The sequence below is a fragment of the Chinchilla lanigera genome, unplaced genomic scaffold (genome assembly GCF_000276665.1).
Source record: "Chinchilla lanigera isolate Chin_1 unplaced genomic scaffold, ChiLan1.0 scaffold00038, whole genome shotgun sequence".
Taxonomy (NCBI): Eukaryota; Metazoa; Chordata; class Mammalia; order Rodentia; family Chinchillidae; genus Chinchilla; species Chinchilla lanigera.
The window spans coordinates 143,061-162,847 of NW_004955439.1; the positions used below are offsets into that span (position 1 = coordinate 143,061).

Sequence of the window (19,787 nt, forward strand, 5' to 3'; positions counted from 1 at the left end):
ATAGCAGAGCCTGAAAAAGCCAACTGTGCCTGAAAGTAAAGAAATTCACAAAGGAAGGACAAAGACTGTCAAAGGGGCACAGGAACCTGCTGGAGGGGCTCTCTGTGGGTAAATGTGAGCCAATAAAAATATTGATAATTAGTGATATAACCTACTGAAAAAATAAGAGTCTACAAAATCATACTATATGAATAAGTAATGGGACAAGTGACAGTTTTTTCTTATAGTAGAGTTCATGTTAATAAAGCTAGAAGAAATAATGAAATTACCAGATAATTATTTGGCAATTACCAACATAATAGTTGTGCTAGGCAAGAATCATCAATGGAGTGGGGCAGGTGGCACACACCTGTAATCACAGACCTCTGGGAGACTGAGGCAAGAGGGTCACAAGTTTGAGTGCAGCCTGGGCAACTTAGTGAGAACTCTCTCAATAATACATTTTAAAAAGGGCTGAGGATATAGCTCAGTGCAAAGGACCTCAGTTCAACCCTCAGTATTACCATTAAAAAATCAATGGATGTTAAAACTAGTGGGAGGAATTACATAGAGAAACAGGCTATTTTTGTAGCCTTAATCTGTTTCTTTATAAGATTCTAATTAATTACAAAGGGAAAAATAATGACTTTGTAAAGAAACCTGACAAACACCCTCTTCATCAAGTGATTAAATATTACCACGAGCAAAGAGACAAGTCAACATCATATGCTACTTTTCTTGGTTACTTTTCTCTCCTCACTGAGACAAAATACCCAACGCCCAAAATGAAGGAAGGAAAGATTTATTTAGCTTACAGTTTGTGGAGGTTTCAGTCCATACTTAGCTGGCTTCAAGGAAGAGTGGCACATGGCAGAGGGCAACAGTTTATGGGGGCAGAAAACAGCAAAGCAACAAGAGAAAAAGGGAGGAGTGGCGGAGAACGCAAGCTTCTGTTCCTCCCTTATACTGTAAGCAGACTACCCCCACCCAGGGGGCGTGTAGCACTCACATAATCTCCATGCCCTCCTCTTGCACAGGCTCAAGATGAATACAAAGTAAGCACCCTGGCTCCCTGCTGAGTCACATAGTTAACCTTCTAAACTTCTCAAATTGACACAATGAACAACATCCCAGAAGGGTAAGGGCCTGTCCTTTTCACCCCAAGATGCAGAACTGCTGAGTCACTTAGTCAAACCTCTATACTCCCCAAGTTGACACGATGTATCAACCATAACACTACTGATGGGATGGATACACTGGACAAAACATACCTTCACTTCTGTGATGTTTCCACGCAGACTTCCTAACCTGAGGAATGCAGATTATGAAGAAATATCAGACAAACCCAAACTGAGAGTCATTCTACAAAATAACTGGCCTATACCCTTCAAAAATAAGGTACCAGGTATGGTAACACAAACCTGTAATCCCAGCATTCAGGAGGCTGAAGCAGAAGGATAAAAAGTTCAAGACCAGCCTGCGCTACATGTAAATTAAGTTCAAAGCCAGATTAGACCATAGAAGAAAATAAGAGAGATAGCTAAGAGACATTACAACTAATGTAACACATGATCCTAAGTCCGCTCCTGCATGAGAAAAGTTTGTTTCTTCTGCTGTTAAGGATCCTAGACAAAAGTGTTAGGCAATATTTTTGGATTTATATTACTCTTCTAATTTCTGTCATTGTGTTTGATATATGTAAGCCAATATTATTTTTAAGAAATGTCTACCACATATGCAATTTACTTTCAAGCACTTAAAAATTATCAGTAGTTGGATTGCTAGAGCAAGTGTGAAACAATGTTAACATCTGGGAATGTATGAAGCATAAATGGAATTTCTCTGAACTTTTTTTACAACTTTTTGGTCAGTAATTATTGCAAGTTAAAGTGTTTTTTAAGTCTAATGCTTTAAAAACAAAACCCGGATGGAAATTAATGGGCTTAAAATAACTGAGAAGTTTTAGAATTATATAAATATATGCTGTTGATTAAATTCACTGTTACCAAGACTATTATTCTCCGCTGCTTTTCAGAGAGAAGACTCAAGAAACTAAGAAAATGAAATCTCCCTTTGGATTTAAATCTGGATTTGCCTACAGATTTCTTCTGAGAGATTCTTTTGTTCCCTACTCCCACAACCTTTTTGGGTGGTTTTAAATGCTGCTTTTATGCAGGAAAAGTCTCACCTTGTTGTCCCACAAGTGAACTCTGCGTCCTTTTCCATACTCTCTGTCAAGGTGGAATACTTTCAGGAATTCCATCTCTAAAAGTTAATTTCTAACTCTGAAACAAGCATGCATGCATTTGTCACATGTCATAAGACTTGTAATGGCTTTTCTTATTGTCTCTCTTTTTCTGGAGTCTTGATATAGATGATCCCCTTTCTGTGGCAAATGAAATATTTACAAGGTAATTGTTAAGACTGTTTTAAAATTAGAAAAGGCTGGACTGAGTGTCCCTGTATTTTGAGATAGGTTCTTTACTGTTTTGGTGTTCTATTTTCTCATCTGTATAGTAAGTATAATGGATTCTGATCTTTTTAATCTGTTAATATTATAACTCTAAGACTTGTAATAAACAAAATTCATTGTAATCAAAGGTTATTTTTATTCAAGCTGAGATCACCAGATGGTAGCCAAGCTTTACCCCAAACCTTGGATTTTGTATTCCACAGACAACAGAATAGCCTTTCATGTTAGTGGTGTGTTGCTTTCAGGTAGCTGCACGCAATCCAAAGGGTACTTCAGAAAGTAGATGCTGGTGCAAATCATGATCCTGGAGAACTAGGTATTCAGGCTGGAAGTATAGCTCAATAACAGAGCACTTACCCAGCTGTGTAAAGCCCTGGATTAAACCCCCAGGATGCCTCCCGACGAAAGAAGGAAGAACAAACCAGCAAGTTAATAGAAGAATTAAAACAAAAGTAAATTGAGGTGCAGACGTGGGAAAGATCAAGTTTCCCAGGTCCACACAGGTTGTCAGTGCCCGGCTCTGAGGCAGATTCCCTGTGTCGGTTGGTTGGCTTATGAAAAGAGCTGAGCCGTTGCCTTAATATTTGGTGCAAGAACATTAGACTACTTCTTCAGTTTGTGCAAAGGTAAATTTGACTTCCTTGAATGGCTTTCAGACAGTCTGCTCCTGAGCATCATTTCTTACCTGGATCTTGAAGATGTGGCCAGGCTTTCTCAAACTTTGTGTGGAGGGACAAAGGAATCAAACTCAGGACTTTGCACTTGCTAGGCAGGCGCTGGGCCACTGAGCTATATCACTGGCCCCTCTGATAAATATCTGTTTTCCAAAAAGTTTTCTGTTTTCCCAGGACCTTCTTCCCACCATATATAAAATAGGTGAAATCCAATGTAACCGCTTGGCCAATCATGTACCTCCAATTTATTCCCACCATATGTAAAGAAGGTGAAACTCAATGTAACTATCCAATCAGTTGAGAGCAGGCACTCTGCTCCCGTATATCCTGTTTGTTTGCAAACCTTATAAAAACCCTGCCGAGAATTTGAGGCCTGACTCTGGGAGTGATCCCGGTCAGGATGGCTGGCATCAATAAAGCTGTACACTTGCCTCCAAAAAAAACCAAAAGTAAACTCACCTTGAACTCATTTTCTTTAAATAAATTTACTTTAGAGAGATTCATCTAAATATTAAGGATATACAGAAGGTTCCTTGCTGGTATATTTTATAATTTTACAAAAGTAATGCATGCACATGGTCAAGAAAAATCATTTGAAGGAGTATACAGTGAGAAGTCTTCTTCTCACCCCAGAGCCTTTAATTTTTCGGTTCCTCTCTTCTCAGAAAGAAGTTCATAACCCATATCTTGGGTTACGAATCTGTAAATACAACCAATCTCCTATTGCTAGTATTGGGGAGGGGGTTGCATCAGTGCTAAAAACAGACAGACATTTTTAAGGCCATTCTTCCCTAAACAATGTAATAAAACAACTACTGAAATCACATTAGCATTGCATTCAGTCCAGTAAGTAATCTAGAGATGACTTGGAGTATACAGGAGGCCGTGTGTGGGTACTATGCAAATACGAGACCATTTTCTATTTTGGATTTGAGCATCCAGCCTTGGGTATCCACAGGGGATCATGGAACTAATCCTCTGTGGATCCAGAGGCACCACTATATGTTGTTTACTGACAAAAAGAAAAAGGCCAAGTTCAGAATAGTGTTTAATATATGCCACCACTTATCTTTTTTAAATGGATGTATGTGCATTTCTGTCCTTGTAAATTCATAGAATTTCTCTGGAAAGAAATACAAGGAAAGGGCCATGGTTTCTTGTAGAAGAATGGAAACACTAGAAGACAAGATGGAACAAGACTTACTAGTCATCACATGCACTCTGTATTTTTAAGTTTTATCCACATGCAACTGTTAGGCAAGTAATTAGAAATTAGCAGGCCTGAGGGACAAAGGGGAAGGGAGTCCAAAATAACGTCTTTTGCCAGTTAGTTAAGTGAAGAAACAAAGACTTCCATGTATAATATATTTGTAATCCTTTGTTAGGTCTCCAAGCTAAAGCAATCTCATAGAGCACAGTGACATTTTAAGGTTATTCATTGTACATATTCCTTCCACCAAGGCTTAGCCATCTATTTCCAAAACAAGGCATTCAGCGTGCCTGGCTGCTGTGTTCTACGGCCTGATGAAAGGAGAACATTCTTTAAAGATCCTCGCTCCTTGAGCTGAGATCTGATTGAGACTCTTATGTGATTAAGGACCCTAAGGAAACTCAGACCACCAGAAAGGAATAAGGAAGATATTTTTGAGATATAGGCACTGCAAAGTAACTCCTAAGAGAAATGTCCATAAATGTATACGTCATATAAATGAAACAATGACAATCATCATAGCTCCCTTAACCCCAGGAGTAACTTTGGTGTGCATAAAAATGTATCCAACTTTGCACTGGGGTGGATATCTTTGCAACACCACCTGGCTTCTAGATTCAAAGTGCAACTCTCTCTGTACCTTTTTTACATACATTAGACCTCAACTTCTGCTCAGCTGCCTATGTGTCTTGACTGAATTCTTTTATCAAGAGCACAGCAGAACTGAGGACCACAGGGGTGAGAGGTTGCTTCCTTGCTACTAAGACCTGGCTTCTCAGTGACACAACTACCAATTAAAAACTCCCCAAAATGTTATTTTGAATACTATCCATGTCAACACACAGTTTTAATGTTTTTTAGCAGATGGAAAGTTCCTAATTACTTACAATCACATGCATTCATTTTTTTGCCCAGAATAATATTGCTAAGAACAGGCTTGCAAATGAAGCTGATGTAGGTTAAAATTCAAGCCCACTAAGAGTACAAGTGAGCCAAGCCTGACGGTGCACGTCTGTAATCCCAACACTCTGGGAGGCTGAGGCAGGGGGATGGCAAGTTCAAGTCCCAACTAGGATTATGCAAAAGTCTATCTTGGGCCGGGGATATAGCTCAGCGGCACAAGCGCCTGCCTGGCAAGCACAAAGACCTGAGTTCAATTCCCCATACCAAAAAAAAAAAAAGTCTATCTCAAAATAAAACAAGGGCTGGGGATATAGGTAGCTCTGTTCAAAGACCCTGGATTCACTCCTGTGGAGGGAAAAAAAGTACAACTGTGGCAAATTACTTCCCTTCATCTGTAAATGGATGTAATAAAAGTCTACAGTGAATATTTAATGAGCAAATGATGCACAAGGCCTAGTATTATTATACCAGGCACATAGTAAGCACTCAGCGAAGTTCAGATTTCTTTCTCTCCTGGACTTTTGATAATTTGAAGACATTTATTACCTAACTAAAATAGAAACACGAAGGTGTATTATTGTCATTATTAGTTAGCATTGTTTGCTGTTTGTGGTAGACTTCTGTTTTTCCAGAAAAAAATAGATACTAAAAAAAAAAAGTGTTCAATTATACAGGAAGTAAGATCACATATCCTTTGAAAGTAAGACTATTGTTCAGGAGACTAAACCTAACAACCAGGAGACCAAGAACAGGAAAATGAGGAGAAACGGGTGAAAAAAGAAAGCATGGAAAGACTACATGGCCTTACTGATAATTTGGTACTACGCTACCCAGCATGACTAGTATAGGCTGAAAATAAGGAGGTTCTCCGCGTGATTAAATTAACGTATCACACATGCACTTATCTACTACAATGAACAAAAAAATGGCTGAGAAACACTGCTCTCTTGTCCGGTTGCTGTTCCTCGGGGACTGAACTGCGCTCCCCTCCCCGACCAAACTCACGTTACAGCTCCAAACTCTCCACGTGACTGTGTTTGGACACTGGGACTTTATGGAGGGTAATTAAGGTGAAATGAGGTCACGGGGGTGTGGTACTTATAAGAAGAGAAAGAGACACCAGAGAGCTCTCGCCTTTCTCCCGCAGAAAGCCAAGCGAGGACGCATCGGGAAGGTGGCCATTCACAGGGCAGAAGAGACCCCTACCGGAAACCAAACTTGCAACACCCTGAATGGGCAATTACCTTCCAGAATTGTGAGAAAATAAACTTCCGTTCTCGAGCCACCTGGTCCGTGGTATTTTATGGAGAAGAAATTTCTCTTTTTTTATTAGGACAACTGGAAAATGCGCTGTTGTTTATGTTGGTATATATGCCCTGGTTTTAGTCAGATTGTTTGTAAAGAAAAAATGCACAGACACAAAAAATTCAGAAAGATTTAATGGTTAGCAGCTAAACGAACTGCTGTGACAGTAATTGAATTGCATCTCCTTCATTTTACAAATTAGGAAACTGAGGCCAAAAGAACAGAAGTCAGCTTTTTCATAGCTGAGCCAGACCTGGGGTTGGTCCAGAAACCCAGAGCTCTCAGCACCTCATCCACAGCTTTCTACCCACAGACCCTTTCCATCCCTGCCGCCCCCCCCACCCCGTCCTGGCAAAGAGGAGAAGGGAGAAAGGGCACTCTCACCTCCTTGCCATCATCAGATCACCTAGGAGAGGCCAGGAATCCAGGGACATTATCCTTCCAGGACCAAAAGCAGGGCCTCTCAAAATAGTCCTTCTTCTCGCCTAAGAATAGTGGGTTGAACTGAGTATGGTGGTGCACACCTGTAATCCCACCGCTCTGGGAGGCTGCGACAGGAAGCTTGCAAACTTCAACTAAGGAAGTTGGACAATATAGCGAGACCCCGTCTCAAAAACTAAAAAGAAGCTGAGAACACAGTTCAGTGTGAAGGCCCTAGGTTCAACCCTGGGTACTATCAAAGAAAAAGTAAAAGGAGTGCACGCAGTGAATGAGTGACCGTCTATAGCTCTGTCTTAGTCACTGTCTCATCTTATAGGTGAGACACACTCCCCAACATCCACAACTGAAAGGAGAGGCTAACTTCCATTCAGTTTTAGTCCACAGTTGGCTGGCTCCAAGGCAAGAGGTCTTGCCAGGAAGAACTGTGAAGGAAAGCTGCTCCTGTCATGGTGACCAGGAATTAGAAAGCGAAGAAAGAAAGCAGGGCAGGAGATGCATCCTTCCAAGGCTAGACCCCTAGGGACCTGCCTCTTTCAAATATCGCCGCTCTAGCGCCCCCATGGGCCAATCGCCTGTCGAAAGCCTTGCCTCTGAGTGCCTGAGGTTCTTTAGGGACATCTGCATATAAACGATGACAAGCTCACACTCTTAAACAATAACTCTCCAGATAGGATATTCAGCATTTTAAAAATTTAAAGGATAGAAGTTTCATATTTGAAGTTAAGATTTATAAATAGTGATTTTTCAGAAGACACAACAACCCCCCAAATACACACACACACACACACACACACACACATTTATACCACCATATATGCTACCATATACAATACATCTGTCTATCTATACAGACATTCACATACTCATACATCATGTTGAAGATTAAGATTCCTGTGACAGGGCTGAGGCCTGTGCAGTATCTGTTCACCTACTCTCTCCTGGTAACAAATTCCTAAATTATTGATTGCATACATGTTCCCAGGCTTAAAGCTATAGTTCCTCACCTTCCTTGTAGATAGCCCTTCTATAAGTGGACACAGTTGGATAAGGCTTTGGGGAAATTATTTTAGAGGTTCTGACTCAGTAGGCAAGTGTGCCATTTGCCTGTACTTCTCATGTTCCTGTTGACTGGAATATGGACATGATGGCTAGACTAAAACAGCTTTTTCTGCCCATGAGGTGACTCTGAGGATGGAAGCTATGGGAAGCTATGATCCATGAAAGCAGAAACCCTTGCCTATTATGTTTATGATGTATTCTAAGGACCTGGCACTCATGCACTCAGGAAACATGGCTGTTGAGTTAATGTGGCCTATTATAATGCCTCTCTCATCACAGTGCTTTTTTACGGCAAAGAATGAACTGGGAAAATTCTGGAGCCTTTTGAAATGCTAAACAGGGGTTAATAAAATATTGACGTAAGAAAATATGAAGCAGCTGGGACCTTGGCAAACAGTAGTGCAGGAAGATTTATCCAATCTAAGCTAAAAATAGTGTGGTTTCCCTGGGAAAGATAGAGGCTGGTCCAGCTGGGGTAAACTGTTTACAGCGATCCTGGTCACAGAAAAATTCTGAGGGGCTCTGAGATATATGCTGACCCTTACCAAACAACATGTGATTATAGCATTGTAAAATATGCATTTCCCCCTTCAAGATTTTCTAATGTATGAACAACTGAACTTGCAAACAAATAACCTATGCCCTCTCACACTGGATTTTGGGCATCTTGAAATGAGTTTAGGTCTAATTTTTGTCTATCATGCTTTAAAGAATACCCAATATATAGTAAACACTCCATAAATGTCTGACAGCTTGAATTGAACTGGAAAATTAAGGAACAGGGCACATAAAATTTTCTTTATCTTTCTTGTTTCTTTTGTTCTCTCATTTCACACCTTTGGTCCAGCTCACCCTTTCCAAGGGGAGCCTAGTTTGCTAAGTATATCCATGGAAGTAGAATTAAGGACTGCCAAAAATTCCTGTGGATTTACAAATTATTGGTGATTCCTCTTATTCCACTTATCACATCCCCAAAATATACTACGCATGTATAATGCTTCCCCCATATATTGTGTTAAATTTCTCCCTGTATAGTACATGCATTTATCTGTCCATCTTTGCCTTTCTAGATGGAGACATACACATTCAAGCACATTGTGTTGAAGATTAAGATTCCTACGACAAAGACTATTTCTTTTGCTACAGTAGGTTATAGGATAAAGAATACTGAGGTAATTTTTTTCTTTTTTGGGAACTGGACATTGAACCCAGGGTACTCTATTATTAAGCTACATCCTCAGCTCTTTTTGTTTTATTTTGAGACAGAGCCTTACTAAGTTGCTCAGGTTGGCTTCAAACTTGCAATTCTCCTGCCTCGGCTTCCTGGGCAAGTGAGATTACATGCAGCTCAGAATACTAAACTTTAATCTCCCTTTGACCTTTCAATTCTATTCAATCCCTAGACTTTTGTTCCTAAGTAAAATGGAAAGTTTGGACCAGATCAATCATTTCTAGCCAGGGACCTTGAAGATTAAAACAAGGTTAGATAAACTATTCTAAATATTTCATAAAGCCTAACAGAAGTCATCTATGTCTAATGCACAGTGCAGGATAGACTAAAATTTAAATTTTCCTGTTGATATATGGATGCGCAAGGTTATACTGGTAATCTGGTGTTGATATTAACTTTTTTTAGTTTGTTTTGAGACAGACTCTCACTTTGTAATTCAGCCTGAACTTGAACTCACAGTGTGCCCCAGAGTGGCCTTAAACTCACAGCGGTCCTCTTGCCTCAGCCTCCTGAGTGCCAGGATCAAAAACATGAGCCACCACATTAGTAACTTCTGACTGCTTATTAAATCATAACATTTCTCGGACCCATGAGAGAAAAAAACAAACAATTTAAAAATGTTTCTAGGTATCATTTTGAACTCTAAGGTTCTGCACAGCCACGAAGACTAAGGTGTAAAGCTGATGGCTGTCACACACACCTTATTGTGACTCTTAGCGGAAGGTGTGGGGCGCTCAAGTTTCAGCATAGACACCATTTCTTCCATCTTCTGCAGCCCAGAGTGATCTCTCAGACTCAAACCCTTAGCCACACTTGGAAAGCACTCCATTTATTGTACAACGTTCTTATCTACTACTGTGATTGTCATTATTTAAGGGTACTTGGCATTTCTCAACAGAGATAGAAAGCATTTTTGCATAAACATTCATTGTACCTCATACTTGTCTAGTGTCCAACCAACACTGTGGAACACAATTAACCAACCTAATGTGGGCGGGCATGGCTAGATGTCAGGTTCCTGTGAAGATCTACAATTATATTTAAATTGTTTTGTTTTTATAACTGCTATGGTGACCTCATAAAGACTCTAATTGCAAATATTTACCAACCCACATAGTTTTAAAAAATAGTTTATCTTTCCCATGGAGATTGACAGGAAGTAAAATAATTGAAATACGTGGTCTTTCCATCCAGGTGAATCATTATCTTAGATAAATCAACAGGTTTCTGCATTTGAGGCTACATATGGTACATACGGAAAAGAATTCCAGAAAAAGTTGGATAGTTACCTTTTTTCCTTTGAGCCCTGCACAGTATTGTGTTGGGTACACAGGAAGCCTTTAATCAATGTTTATTAAAGGGTAACCTAATCATCATCTGAAAACTTAAGCATTATCTTCAAGTATATGATGATTACTTGGACTGAAGCACGTTAGAGGCCCTTCAAGGTCTGAGTCCATAATTATGAATTAATTGTCTATGTTGCTCATTTTTATACCATTTATCATTTATTATCTTAGTTATAGTTTTTGTTAAAAAAACATTCAGAATCTATGGCAATGTAAAATAGTACAGTGACTTGGAAAACATTATAGCAATTCCTCATAAAATTAAAGATAGAATTACCATATAACCCAGCAATTTCACTTTGAAGTATTTATTCAGAAGAAATGAGAGCAGGAATTCAAACAGATATTTGTCTATTCCTGTTCACAGCAGAATTATTCACAATAATCCAAAGGTGGAAGCAACACAGTGTCCACTGGTGAACAGATGCTATATAGCTTGAATGCTTTTGTTCCCCTAAAATTCATATATTAAAATCTAATCACAGTCCCTGTAACAGGAAAGTGACTAATACAAGCAAGATTAATATTTTGGGTGAAGCTGCATATGTCCTAGATTGTCCAAGATGCTAGATAGATGGACAACTCTTCTTGTAGGCTCAACTAAACAAAACCACCAAGGATGTGATAAATTCTCTCCTTACATCTCCCTCAGATGGTTATGAGGATTAAATGAGTAGCATGTGTAACTGTGAACTTTTAATTGGTAGAGTCTATTTTAGTTGAGTGCTTTCTAGGTTGGGTCAAATACCAAACTTCATGTAGAAATTCTAATCCTCTAGGTCTCACTTCACCTTTAATTCTCTCCCTTAACCTCTTTCACTATCACTGAGTCAAATCCTCATTTGATTTCACAATGATGTCAGCTGTTTGCTAATGTTTTGCTCACGTACTCCCTAAAATAAAAATGATGACCCTCATACCTATTTTAAATTGCATTATAATGTTTTCTTGGATGTATTGAGAAATGACGTATTTTCAAGTTTATAGAAAATTAATGTCACTTTGAAAGTAAAAATATTTGTCACAATTAAATATATCTGATGGATTTTAAAAGCAAAGCTCTATGCTACTCACTATATTTGTCGTCTACTGCTGTGTAACAAAGTGTCTCTAGACTTAGCAGTTGAAAACAATCACAGTTTCTCTGAATCAGAAAAATCTCTCACAAGACTGTAATCAAGGGGTCAGCCATGGATCTGTTTTCATTCGAAGGCTTGACAGGAGAGAATCTGTCCCTAAGCTGCTTCACATGAGTGTTGGCAGGATTGGTCCCTTGCTGCCAACCAGACGCCTGCTTCAGTTCTTGGCTACTTGGCTGTCTCCAAAGTGCAGTTCGCAATATGACAACTGGCTTGCCTCTGAGCAAGCAGGAAAGAGAGCAAAGGAGGATGACCTTTGACCTCATAACCCCATCTTAGAAGCCTCTATCACTTTTGCTGTATTCTCTTCATTATTAGCAAGTCATCAACTCAAGCCCTGGGGATGTGATTAAGTACAGCAGGGCAAATATTGGCAGCAGAGAGGGGGGCCATCCTACAGAGGCTTTCTGTCACTATTATTGATTTTTTTAAAATGCGCTAATAAGGTCATACTTAACTATTAGAAAATATTGTCAATTTTTCTCTTTGAACTCTTAATTTCACCCTTCTAGTCTTCTCTGAAACTTTTTTCTAATGTGATATATAACTACATTTGGAATTATTTTATTGAATTTATGCTTTTTCACTGTAAGAAAATTATCTATGTGAACTCTAGTTTTAATTTTAAGGATTTCCTATAACCTCATGTCTTTAAGGATGATTTTTGGATTGACATCATTCATTTGTTATTAGCACTACATGAACATTTAATAAATTTGTATGTAATTATGAAATGTAAAAAGTAAATAGCCATTGGAAGTATTTTGCTTAATGGAAATGGTTGCTTTTTCAGTTACTTCATTTCTCATTTCTTGAGTATTGCTTAGAATGAGTCAAGGCCAAAGCAAATGAGGAGAAAATAAAATGTTGATTAATGATGATTGTTGAGTGCCTTATTTTCAGGGAAATCTATGTCATATTGCCATTAAATCAATCCAGACTTAAGAGGTACATGGGAGAAATAATAAATTAGTGGTAAGAGAGCCTAAGTAAAAATTAATATGGATTTAGAGTACTATAAAATTCTGGGAGAATGAAAATATTCCCTTTGCAAATCTAAATAAATGTTCTTGCAAATAGAAAAGCCCAATTTGCCTTCTAAAAAGAGAAAAATGTGCAAATCTTTTCTCCAGCCCAGAAGCACAGCAAAGATGTGTTTATAAAGGATACAAACAGGAAATTTTGTAAGAGAAGAAAACACTTCCTGAGTCTCTCTGTTTTCACGAATTTGTGACATCATCACAGTACTTTATTTTCAGGGCTCTTCTCTAATGAAATTGCATATTTTGCTCAATTGAAGAGGGATTCCATTTGGTTGAGATACACACACACTTGCTAGTGAGGCAGTCAGCATCAGGTTCACATGTGTGACAAAAACTGTCATTTTGCAATGGCGCTAAGTGACCATGCACAATGCAATGAAATTGTCAAAACCCATCAGTGGAATAAACATGGAGAATGGGATTGTATATGTTTCAAAGGAAGAATCCCAGTGAAACAAAAGCAGTGAGCCAATGCTACATTTTAAATATGCGTGAATATTTGGTTTATGGTGTAAGGTAATCTGTCTTACAGACAAAAGTTTCTGTGCTTTCCAAAAGAAGACAAGCATGCTGTGCATCTTGCAGACATCAGAAGTCCATCCACTGAATTGGAAATGGCATTCAGTGACATCAGGATTCATGAATGATTATCTCAGCTTTGTATAATTTACTATTTGAAATTAGGAAGCTTTGATTAGTAAAGTGTAAGGAATATAAAGAATTGGGAAGTTGAACATCTTACTAGAAACTGTTTTTGTGTAGAAGGGGTAACCATGAATGCATTTATATGAAGCTAAAAGAGGAAGCTACATTCTGAGCTGTTTTTTATTTTTTTATTTTGAGGAAGATCTCTATAAATTACTATCTTCCTGCCTCAGCCTCCCAGAGTGCTGGGATTACAGGCATGTGCCACCACATTCTGCACAAGGTGAAATTTAACGTAAAAAAAAAAAAAAAAGAAAAAGAAATTTAACAATCCACAAGAGAAGAACATAGACTTCAAAGGGATTTCTAAGATAGAAACTAGGCAAGAAACTTCAAAGAAATAAAGAGGGAAAGTGAAGGTTTTAAAATCTGTCTAATAGCAAAGTCTCTGATTTTACGAAGAGAGATTAAACTATTACCTTCAGCTCTGCCTTTGGTAGAGTGATTTATGAATCTGTTTCACAAGAATTACAAATTTGGGTATTTTTATAGTAAACACATTTAAAAGATTTAAAGGGATAAAGGATTGTATAATGCTGAATTAGGGAGGCTTAATTCTTACTGTAATTTTATTTCCCTCTAAGATAATGTCTTGTATGTTGCCCAGGCTGGCTGTAAACTCCTGGGCTCAAGTAATACTCCTGCCTCAGTCTCCAGAGTAGCTGAGATTAAAAGCACAGGACATTGGCACTGGACCTGGCTTAATTTTCACCTTTATTTATTTATTCATTTATTTATTTTAATACTAGGGGTTGAACCCAGAGTCTTCACACTGAGCTGTATTCTCAACCCTTAGTATTTTCTATTTTGAGATAGTACCTCACTAAGTTATTAAACTGCCCAGGATTGGCTGGAAATTGCAATCCTCTTGCCCTCTGAATTCCAGGATGATGACATTACAGGTATATATCACCATGTCCAGCTTCACTTTAATTTTTAAAGAACATAGTTATATATTTTTTTTCAATAGTAGTAAGTACAGTTACAAATGAATACAAAAGTGGGAGCTGAGGAATGGCATGATGACTGCATGAACAAGTTTGTAAATGTGCACTAAAATTAAATAATTATATTTACTAGTGGGTGCACAGACCTGTAATACCTGCTATTTGGGATCACATGTTGGAAGATAGCCTGGGCAATCAAAGGGGCCTTTGCCTCAAAATCAGATTTTAAAAGGGTTGGAAATGTAGCTTAGAGGCAGACTACTTGCCTAGCATGTGAGTTCCTGAGTTTGATCCCTAGTACCAAGAAAAAGTGTTTTCATGTAAATGTGATAAAAGGTATGGGGCTTCTGTTAAAATTTCCTAACTCTGTAGAGAAGTTTACACTTTGAAATTCTCAGTAAAAAGTTGGACATTTCACAAGTTTTTATATGATTGATTGCATCAGTTGAGAAAGAAAGAGGAAGAGAGAGACAGAGACAGAGAGAGAGACAGAGAGAGATATGAAACTAATGAGACTGTGGGAAGTCTCAAATATGTAGGGCAGGGTACAAAGTCAGGATTTTTGTGTTATAATCTTGAGGCACAATTTCTTCTTTGTCAGTAAACCTGGATCTTTGTGCCTAATACCTTCACCTGATTGTATGATACCCACACACCTTATGGAAGGGATATGAATCAATTTAAAGTTAACTTGTTGCACATGTTAATCACTCTACAAAATGCCTTCAAAGTAACATCTAGACTACTGTTTTCCCAAATAACTGGCCACCATAGCCTAACTTTTCAATGCTCAATACTAATCATTACAGTAATTAATTTAATTATTATCCAGATAAAATCTAATTTTTAAAACTTTCCTTTGTTGTCTTTTGGAGGTTTTAGTTTCCAAACCATTAAAATAGTAAATACGTTTGTGTTGATTCAAAGCCTTCTTAATTGGGATTATATATTAGAGATTAGTGTTAACTGTAATTGAAATAAAAGTGGTAGGCATATATGATGTTTGGGTCCATATATCAAAAGAAGAAAACTGTGTTTATGTGTATAAATATGTGTCCTTTGTATGAAATTCCAAGATACCAGAGTTACGGATTTCCAACTGGAGAATGAAAGACTATAGAAGATATTAGTAGTGGTTGGTCAAGATATTATGAACTGGGAGAATCATTTGGATTAATACAAAGTAGATCTTAAAAAATACCTACAAACACACACTCATTCCAGGACCCTCTCCCAGCCCCCAATATCCACTGAACTTCTTTCTGTCACTGTAGGTTATATTTATCTTTTCTACATATGATACTAGCGGTATCATTCATATATAAACTTCTGGTACTGTCTTCTTTTGTTCAACAAAATGCTTTTGATCACCCATGCAGTTGTATTTTTATTACTTCATTCCATTTTAAAAACTAACACAGCTTTATTAAAGTGTAAGTGACATCCCCAAAATCGCACACATTTATAGTCTATTATTTGGTAACATGCAGAAAAGAGTTAACATTGCAGGCCAAGACTGCTATTCTTAGAAAGGTCAGCTTTCAAGGTTGGATTCTGGAGAGGCTCCACCATCTCCCGATAAGAGTAGCTCCTTGTGCCTAAACACTGTATAAAACAACATGCTTTATGCTGAACACTTGCTTTTTCTTCTGATAGTTCTACTTTGACTCCTTCCACTGTCATAAATGATAGCCATAAGAATGGACACATGTTGAGCCCTGTGGGTCCTAAGAGATCATGGAACTTGGACGTGATCTTGAAGACCCCCAACAGGGATGAGTTTTGATATAAAAATATATGTTTCTACTATTTCCATCTATGACTGATGAACACTTGAAAGATTCTTAATATTTTTTATTTTGTCTTCCTTAGACAAGTCTAATCTAATCTACCATTAATCCCACCAACTGAATTTCAGATACTGTATTTTTACATCATTCCATTTGGTCTTCCACTTTGCTCTCCATTATGCTTCTGCATTGTTTGGAGTCCTTAAGTACCTGTGCACATTTCTAATCACTAATAGATGTTTTAATGCTTTTGTCTGCTAATTGCACCACCTCTGCCACTCCTGGAACTGTATCTTTGATTTTTCTACTTAAGAGTCACTATTTTTTTCTTGCCTGTTTAATAAGTTTTGATAAAATACCAGAAGTTATGTATTTTACTTAATTGATGACTCTGTTTTGTTATATTTCCCTAAGGGGTATTAGACTTTTCTGTCTAAGTACACAGGTACTTTTATGTGAACTTTCTTATTTTTAAACTTGACTAGGCCAGGTTTAAATGACCTTTATTCTAGGAATATTCTACCTCACTTTTAAGTTGTGGCTTTTCTGCGGTCTCTTTCAAATGCTTCGTGTATTCAGTGAGTTCTCTCACTCTAGCTAGCAGGAGAGTGACGGAGAGGAGTGAGGTTAATTATCCCCAGCTCTGTGCATGCTCTGGGAACCGTTCCTGTTAGAGTTTCTCGATAATTATCCTGTGTCCGGAGCTTGTTCTTTCTGAACTTAGGAAGTTTTCTCTGGTATGTGTGTAAAGTAGCGTTCAGCTACAGACTGAAGGGGTCTTGCATGCAGATTTCTGGAATTCTTTCTGCTCTCCTCCCTCTTGGATAATCTGTCCTTTACATGCTAATTGCCTCAGCCTTCATGAATTCCAATAGTTTTATCTTCAGTTAAGATTTACTGGTTTTTGGTGAGCTGTCCTCTGCTCTACTATCCAGAGATTGCTTGCCAATAGAAAGATCACCTTATTCATTTCCCCTTGTTTTCAGGATTCTAAAGCCTGTATTGCTTTTTGTCTAATATTTAACCATACAAGGAATTGAAAAGTCTATATAGTATGTTACCATTTCTTAAGAAAGTGAGGCAAAGGCACATGCATGTGTATATTTATATTAAAAATACATTAGAAAAGACTACTTTAAAAAATAGTTATTTCAAGTTTTTATTCCAATCATGAAAGAAAAACTGGATCTTGAATTTTCACACCATTGCAAATAACTAGAAAACATCAAAGATAATAATGCATAGAGATACCATCTTTTTCTAACTGCATAGTACTCCATTTAGTGGGTATATCGTAGTTTATCAACCCAGTCTATGACTGATGAATACTTGAAAGATTTTTAATATTTCTATTGCTGATGGTACTGAAGTGAAAAGCCTTATAAAAATGTTTCCATAAATTTGCCAGCATATCCTTCAGATACATTTTTAGAACTGGGATTGTTGGGTAAATGGTAAATGTATATATAATTTGGCTAAATACTAACAAATTTCCCTCAATAAGTGTCTTATTTTTCATTTTACCTTAAATCAAAGAATGCTTACCTTCTTACATCCAGTCTCAGAATATATTGTCAAAATTTAAGATTTTTCCCTACCCAGTGAAAAGTGGCATAGTAATGTAATTTAAATTTGTGTTTCTCTCGTAGGGAACATGGTTGTGTTTTCTTGTGTGTGGGTAAGAGCCACCTGTTTTTCCATGTTAATAAAGTACCTGTGGCCTCCTCTAGATTGTTTTCAGTGGGACTTCTGGTCTTTTATTTCTGTTTTTAGAAACTCATGAGCTGTGATATCCGTTGCACATGACCTCTCATTTGTCTGTTTAGTTTATGTATGGAGTCTTTTGCCTTGTAAAGACTTTATATTTTTACATTACCAAATTTATCAATTTGTTTCCCTTTTGGAGTCTCAGTCCTGAAAACCTTCCTTATTCCTAAGCTGAAAAAAATTTGCCCATGTACTTACTAAGTACAGTACATTTTCATTTTTTTTACGTTTAAACTCATCCATTTGGAGTTTTTCCTGATGGATGGTGTATTGAGTTAATCCGCTTTTATCCTTTGGTGACAATGGGTAATGTTTCCTCTGGACTATTCACCCATAAGGATGGAGACCTGAGATATGCATAGAACAAAGCAAAGCAATGGGAATTTATTCTAGGAATAAAAAATAATATAATAAATGGTGGCCAATAAGTCTAGGAAATGGCCTTAAGACATCTGATCACATCATTTATTAGAAAGCAAACTTAGCATCGGCGACAGTAATGCTAAGGAACTTGGCCGACAGTTTTCAAGGGTCTGTGTGTGTTTCCTCGGGCATCAACAGGGGGTACCATAAAGTCACGAGACAGAAAGTGTTACTGTTTGGAAATTATCAGTAGACTGCTACACTGCTATGGTGTGAATGGGTCCCTATCCTCTAAGTTCTTTTGCTAAAACTTAATCGCCAGGGCAAAGTGAGACGTCTTTTCCATTTCTGTGACTCATTAATCTTGGTTTGGGCAGTCCAAGCACTATTACTATACTTTATTTTTTGCAGTCTGCACCGATTTTTCCTTACCTTTGACAGAGAAGTTTTCTGGGAATTTATACATCTGGCTTTGCTCCCTAAATAAGAGGTACTTTTTATTGTTCTTTAATACTTTGCTGCCCATCTTCTATCTTAAGTAAGTGCAGGGGCAGTACAGGAAATTTTTAGATCCTAAATGTGAATGTTAAAATCTTTCAGCATTTGGAGTTAATCAATAACTATAACAGCGCAGTATATTGGAAATTTTAGAATGAACAGTACCGAAGGCCAACCTGATAAATTTAGCAGGCCGTTTCTAAATTTAGCGCCACTGCCACGCATAAACCACCTTCCAGTTTAGGCCTGGGGTGCAGGGCGCTAGCAGTGCTTCGAGCGCCGCGCGGTCCCAATCCGCGCCGCCGAGCGCGCCCAGAAGGGACCGGAGGGGGGCGCCGTGGCAGCGGGGACGCCGCACCAGGCTCCGGGGCTGCTTCTGATACCTTAGTATTAGCGACAGAGACTTTTTGCACCCCCTGTAGTGGAGGGCGCCCCAGGGTTCTTCAGACCCCAGATCGTCTCGGGTGGGGGCCTTGGCCTCGCGCTGCACTTGGAGAGGGCTGAGGTCCGGGAGCGCGGCGCGGCCGGTTCCGTCCGGGCTCCAGCTTCCCAGCAGCGCCCTCCCCGGGGCGGGCCCTAACTCCCGGTGCCGCGACGAGTGGGCGGCCGGGGGCTGGTGGCCAACTGGGCGAGCGGCCGCGGAGGCTGCGGGAGCTGCGCTGGGACGGCAGCCGCAGGGATCGCAAGAAACGAGGCCGCCGGGGAGAAGGACGAGGACGAGGAGGAGGAGGAACTGCAGCCGGCGAAAGGCGCCGCCGCCGAGCGGGGAGGCGGGTCCTCTGGGCTGTCGCCGCTGCTGTTCCGGGACGCAGCCCCGGGAGCCCGCCCGCCTCCCAGAGGTGCTCGCCAGGTAGCTCTCCACCCCGAGGGCGCCCAGCCCGGCCCCTCCCGGCGCCTGGGTGCCAGGGAGC

General features: G+C 39.0%; 1 protein-coding gene and 1 long non-coding RNA gene across 2 annotated transcripts in view; both read left to right on the forward strand.

Moving 5' to 3' along the window:
* LOC102019535 overlaps positions 1–2,679 on the forward strand; it is a 9,248-nt gene extending 6,569 nt beyond the window's left edge. The window contains exon 2 of the long non-coding RNA XR_001235216.1: positions 2,015–2,679. This is a non-coding gene — a long non-coding RNA (uncharacterized LOC102019535). The remainder of the gene's footprint in view (positions 1–2,014) is intronic.
* A 16,759-nt stretch (positions 2,680–19,438) lies between these two features.
* Positions 19,439–19,787, forward strand: part of Map3k5 (mitogen-activated protein kinase kinase kinase 5) — a gene marked incomplete in the record, with an annotated part of 214,421 nt that continues 214,072 nt past the window's right edge. The window contains 1 exon segment of the mRNA XM_005390462.2: positions 19,439–19,787.